The following is a 6,674-nucleotide window of genomic DNA, read 5'->3' as shown; positions in this document are numbered from 1 at the left end:
TCAAAACCTGGGGCAGGGTAGTTGTTTAGTTACAATGACTAATGCATCTAATTTCCAAGATAATCATTTCATGGGAACCATTCCCGACCAAAGGTTCAACCACATCCTCTCTTCGTACACAATGTCGAAGTAGTAGTGAACATCCAAAGCTTACAACAGTTGTTTCCCTTGAAACATCAATATGGCAGTCACAATTCTCAAATTCTCATGTCATTGTACAAATGTCATACAAGTTTGTTAAAAAAAATCAAGGAAAATCCCTCTAAGTCAAAACCTAAAAAGGAGACTTAGGAAAAATTAGGGACACAAAAGTCAAAATAAAAAGAGATCAAAAGATCATTGTGAAAAAAAAGAGAAAGCAAGAACAAACTTGTGTGACTTCCAAAGAAGAATAGGTGACTGCCACCTTAGAATCCATTGGTTCTCAAGCATCATTCGTAATCCTTCTTGGAAATTGAATACATGTGTCAGTTAACTGAACTTAAGACTGAAGTACATCACGAAGAATGGGTGGGTTAAAATCAAAATTTGAGCCTATATCCTTTGTTTCTTAAACCGTGAACCTGGACAAGTTACAACCTTCAAATGTCCTAATTGAAGCAAGGTTTCTTTTGAAAGCATACTAAAGCAAGGTTGCGTTAACCTGACTCCTAAATGTTTGCTAATCATTTGTTTTGATACTACGCTATCACATCATCTTTCACATCTTGAATTTCAAGCTTTCATCCTCATCAGGATTTATTCATCGAATACCTCAATTTCACTTCAATAAATGATTTGTTTTCAAAACTTGCATGCACATCGCATTAAAATTACCGTTTTGAATTGAATAGTTTCATCTGCACATCAGCACTTTCCAACAAGGAAGTTCCAATAATGGAAATCATTTGAAGAGCCTAAAATAGCACCATCAAGGTCATATCACTTCAGAAGTCCTTCACTGGGGCAATTTCATTTCAAAGTTCTCAAGCATTGGGGCATGTCATCTCAGGATCATCAGTTTGAATCCAAAACTTGGTTGAAGAAAATTTCTCCATAGACTCAGCATTCTGGGGCAAATCAAGGCCAATACCTTTCATTCAAGCAGTCCAAGCAGACTATGCCATACCAAGTAGTCCTCAAACTCAAAATCAGTGTCGGGAATTATGCTTGCACAAACCTTCTACCAAGGGACCTTCTCCACCTCACAAAAAAAATAATACCCTCCACTAGGGCACATGTCAAAACATTCCAATCATAAATTTCATTCATTGCATGCATTCATCAGTCATGCATATCATTCATGGGGAAACCTCCCACAACATCCAATCAAAATTTCAATCTTGCTCGGTCTTTTCCATTGAAAACCAAGCCTGGTCCGCCATGGATACCCAAAAATTCACTGCCCATTGGCACCCACCCAGTAAATTCATTACCTGCATTGATCAATTGTCATATACATCATGTGCATCAATTTGCACAAAAATATCTCATACATAAGCACAAATCATGCATAGGAGATCATTATCTTCTTATTAACTTGAGTCAACCCTTTGGTTGAAATCAATCACCAATTCTCTTGTCACTTAAATCAACCTGTTGGTTAAGAATAATCCTTCTCTTGTTGTCAGCCCGTCGGTTGAAAATCATCATTTACCTCCTCAACAAATTGGTTGAAATTTCAGTCTTATTTTCCGGTTAACATAAGTCAACTCATTGGTTGAAATCAATTGTTGTTTACCTTCATTAACTCATTGGTTGATGTTGGCGTCTACCTGTTTTGATCGTACTCAACTCATTGGTTGTGGACGACGTGTCAAATTTCATCAGCTTAGTGGTTGATGTTAGTTATGTCTTTTTTTTCAACTCATTGGTTGATAACGAATTGTTGTTTACTTACATTAACTTAGTGGTTGATGTTAGTTATGTCTTTTTTCAACTCATTGGTTGATAACGAATTGTTGTTTACTTACATTAACTTAGTGGTTGATGTTAGTTATGTCTTTTTTTCCAACTCATTGGTTGATAACGAATTGTTGTTTACCTTCATTAACTCGTTGGTTGATGTTGGCGTTTCTTGTTTTAAATCGTACTCATCTCATTGGTTGTGGACGACGTGTCGACTTTCATCAGCTCATTGGTTGATGTCAGTTATGTCTTTTAAAGTCAACTCATTGGTTGATAACGAATTGTTGTTTACTTACATTAACTTAGTGGTTGATGTTAGTTATGTCTTTTTTTTCAACTCATTGGTTGATAACGAATTGTTGTTTACTTACATTAACTTAGTGGTTGATGTTAGTTATGTCTTTTTTCAACTCATTGGTTGATAACAAATTGTTGTTTACCTTCATTAGCCCATTGGTTGATGTTGGCATCCTCCTGTTTTAAATCGTACTCAACTCATTGGTTGTGGACGACGTGTCGACTTTCATCAGCTCATTGGTTGATGTCAGTTATGTCTTTTAAAGTCAACTCGTTGGTTGATAACGAATTGTTGTTTACCTACATTAGCTCATTGGTTGATGTTGGTTGTTTCCTTGTTTTAATTAATTCAACTCATTGGTTGAGAATAATTTTTGGCACCATTGCCTTTCCCCAGCGAGTGTTCTCATTGGAACCCATTAACAGAATCATTTCATCAATCCCCACAGGTTTTCACATCCCCAACAAGAATTCATTCATGCATTCATAACATCTAATCGCATAAAGGGGCAAAATTCGGGCACCTGTGTATTTAATTGTCTTCTGCCAGTGATATCACGAATGTCAGGATCATTCATGCTATCCGGCTAAAGTCAATTAAATAGGGGCATCTGTCGTACCCCAATTTTTTCCCTGTGTATTTTATTCGTTTGAATGTGTCACGCACATTCATCATTTGGTTATCACATCATTACATATCAGAAGGTCAATGTAAAAAAGAACTTGCATCTTTGCATATTTCTATTTGTGTTATCATTTGTTCCTTTCTAATTTTCTAGTGGTTAAAGAGTATTTGTTTTTTATCATTTTAAAAAAAGAAAAGAAAAGAGAAGTTAGATTTTAGTGTTCAATTTATTAGAGTTAATTTTACTTTTAGTTTAAATTTATTTTAATAGTTATTAGTCAAAAAATATACAAAAAAGAAAAAGAAGTTTTTGATTTTATTTTTAGACGAAGCCCACATACAAAATTAGGAAAAAAATAATAGCATAAAAAATACTTTCATTTGGGCCCATTTTGTTTTTCTAAGTCCATTTACATTTTTTCTTTTTACAATAAATAAAAAAAAACAAAAAAAGAAGAAGGAATGTATTGTCTTTTTCTCTCTTCTGCATCGATCCCAGACCCTGCAAAAACAAACCAGAAGAAAACAAAATCACTGCTCCATCTCCACATGACCACATCTTCCTGAGCATGCTTTGCTACACCTGTCCAAAACCTGTGCATAAAATTCCAAAGTTTACACCTAAATCACCATAACAAAACCTGCAATAGAAAGCACAAAATCAGATTACCAGATATGTTCAAAATCCATCCCAATTTCCCCCCAAAATTCATCACAATTCAGCTATAAACTGAGACTCTCACAACAGCAAGAAGGGGGGGGGGAAACACAAAAGAACCTACCGAATCTCTGCCAAATTAATCTCAGCTTAGCCTTTTCCCTCATCATTCACTGAACAAACCTCACCATTACAACAAAACCTCACAGCACTCATAAACCTTCCACCCTCAAACTGCAGATCCCTCACGACAATCACAACACTTAACACACTAAACTTCAATATAAAATCTTACCATAACCTTCACTCGAGAACAACTTCACCACTGCCCAGAAACTTACCCTACGCCTTCACCACTAACTCACCATAACCACAAACCTTCCATTCATACACAGAACCGCATAGAACCAACACACTCAAAAGCACAACAAGCAGAGCAAAGAAGGTGAAGCACAAAGCATCATAGAAAGTAGAAGCAGATCTAAAGAGGCGAAAAATCAGAAGCAGTAAAAGATCGAAGAAGAAGAAAATACCTGGTTATACGTCTTTTTCTTTCATTCTTGATATTGCATTTTCTCGCATTCATTTTGTTTCCAACATCATGTAATCAGTAACTATGACTAAGATAATGAATCGGGGTTAGGGATTGCTGGGATTCGGGTTTTTGATTTTTGTTGTTTAAACGTGTGTGTTGCGCCGAGTTCCTGGTGAGTAGTGTTGTGTTCTTCGAACCGAGAGACATAGAGATTGCAAGAGATTGCATCGAGAATCGAGTGAGATCCTTGAGAGAACGATTGAGTGAAGGAGTTGGAATATTTGTTTTTGTTCTTGTTTGAATCCGAGAGAGATTGAGAGAGAATGAGAGGGATGTGTTTGGTTTCAATTGTTATAGCTGAACAAAACGAGAGAGGGGCTAAGAGATTTCAGGGAGCATCAAACTCAATTGTTTGAAAGAGGGGTGCACACCTCTTGAATACCTTTAATCCTTTGAATCAAACATTAAAAAAACCCTTCTTAATTAAATCAAAGTGATTAAGTGACAAGGGGTGCACACCTCTTGAATACCTTTAATCCTTTAAACAAACATTAAATCATAGTGATTAAGTGACAAGGGGTGCACACCTCTTGAATACCTTTGATCCTTTGAATCAAACATTAAAAAAACCCTTCTTAATTATATCAAAGTGATTAAGTGACAAGGGGTGCACACCTCTTGAATACCTTTGATCCTTTGAACCAAACATTAAATCAAAGTGATTAAGTGACAAGGGGTGCACACCTCTTGAATACCTTTGATCCTTTGATTCAAACATTAAAAAAACCCTTCTTAATTAAATCAAAGTGATTAAGTGACAAGGGGTGCACACCTCTTGAAAACCTTTGATCCTTTGAACTAAACACTAAACATCCATCCTAAAATTAATCAACAAACTCGTAGTTCTTTCGAACTACAATCGCTCTGATTCTTCCATTGAAGATATGTAGGCACAAGACTCAAATGTCTTGGCGAGCACCCTAAATAAAAAAATATAATTTCGTAGCTCGAACTACGATTGCTCTGACTTTCCTCATTGGGAATACGTAGGCACAAGACACAAACGTCTTGGCGAGCATAATAATAAAAAATCTTTTCTTTTTCCTCCATAATTAAAAAACCAAAAACATGTTCTTTCTCTTCATTAAGTAAACATAGACTTAAGCTAACACTCGATTACGAAACAACTAAATGGGTCCCATCGAGTACGATGGAGGTAAGGGGTGCTAATACCTTCCCCTTGCTTAACCGACTCCCAAACCCAAATTTGGTTACGAAGACAATCTTTGTCCAATTCATTTCACTCGTGGGTTTTATCAATATTTTTCCATTCCCATTGGAATAAATAAAGTTTGGTGGCGACTCTGTTCGATACAATTTCGTGGCGATAATTTTTTGACCCGCGACACATGCGAGAAGCTAGCTCAGCGTGATTCTTCTGAATAACCTCCAGAGTCTTTGCCAGACAAGAAGGTTCACCAGAAGAAGCTTCACAACTTCTGTCCAGAGGGATAGCATTCTGAACCGCAGCTTCCATTGTCAGATCATCATTATGATTTTCCTCAACAGGAATAGTTTCAGCAGGATGATCTTCAGCATCTGCTTCTTCCAAAAAAGCATCTCCATCATATTCTGCAGCAGGTAGCTCAGAATCTCCATTCTCAAGAGCCTGAAGAATGGCAGCCAGATTCCTTGGGGCACAAGGACCTTCAACTTTTGGAGGATCAGCAACTTCTGGGATGACCATGTTGGGGTCTTTCTCAGAAGGATTCTCCCTCAAAAAGTCAAATAGAGATTTGAAGTCTCTAGTCAGAACTGGATTCTTAGGTCTCCAGACCACAATGTCTCTGCAAGGATTAGCTTCCATTTCTGCAACAATTCTTGCTTCCTCAAGTTCATCAGTGAACAACTTCTCCTCAAAGATATATCTCCCTCCAAGACGACTGAACCAGAAGTCCTCACAACTCCTCAGAATTCCACAAGGTCGTGGAGCAAGTTCTACACAAATTTCCTGAAGTTCTTCAAAATAAGCATCTGCTTTTCTTCGGAAGATTCTCCAGAACTTTCGCATAGCAACATCATTCAAGCCAGAACTTTCAACAATTCTGAGAGTATCAAAGACTCTTTTGAGATTCCTCTTTACCATTTCAAAAATTACACCAATAGGGTATGCTCGGCGGGATTTGATTTTGGTTATGGGGGAATCTGGGTTTGGGACAGAATAGGGTTGAGGCTCTCTATCCAACCGGAAAGATGATTCTGCTTCATTCTCAGAATCCAACACTACCAGTTCAGCTTCAGGGCGAGGCTTGGGAGTGTAATTGCAGTCACGGAGCAATTGCTCATGTGATGCAGAATCTGGAAGACCAGAACCAGAGGGATTGTTTTGAGAGGTGGAAGGAATGGGTTCATAATTAGCATGAGGAGGTGGTTGAGAAGTGGATATATTTGTGTGAGGTGGAAAGAGAGTTTGTAGGGGTGGTATATCAAGAACAGGTTTTTCAAGGGCCTGGTCAGAAGCAAGGTTGGTTGTGGTTAGAGATGAAGGAATGAGAGCATTTGTGATGGGTGAGGGAGGAGGAGTAAGAGTTTTGGTTACAGGAGAGGGAGGAGGTGTGAGAACATGAATTTTTATGTGTGATTCTGATGGGGCTTTTTCTGGTTGATTTACT

The sequence above is a fragment of the Vicia villosa genome, linkage group LG4, assembly GCF_029867415.1.
Source record: "Vicia villosa cultivar HV-30 ecotype Madison, WI linkage group LG4, Vvil1.0, whole genome shotgun sequence".
NCBI lineage: Eukaryota > Viridiplantae > Streptophyta > Magnoliopsida > Fabales > Fabaceae > Vicia > Vicia villosa.
This window is presented reverse-complemented; position numbering follows the sequence as displayed.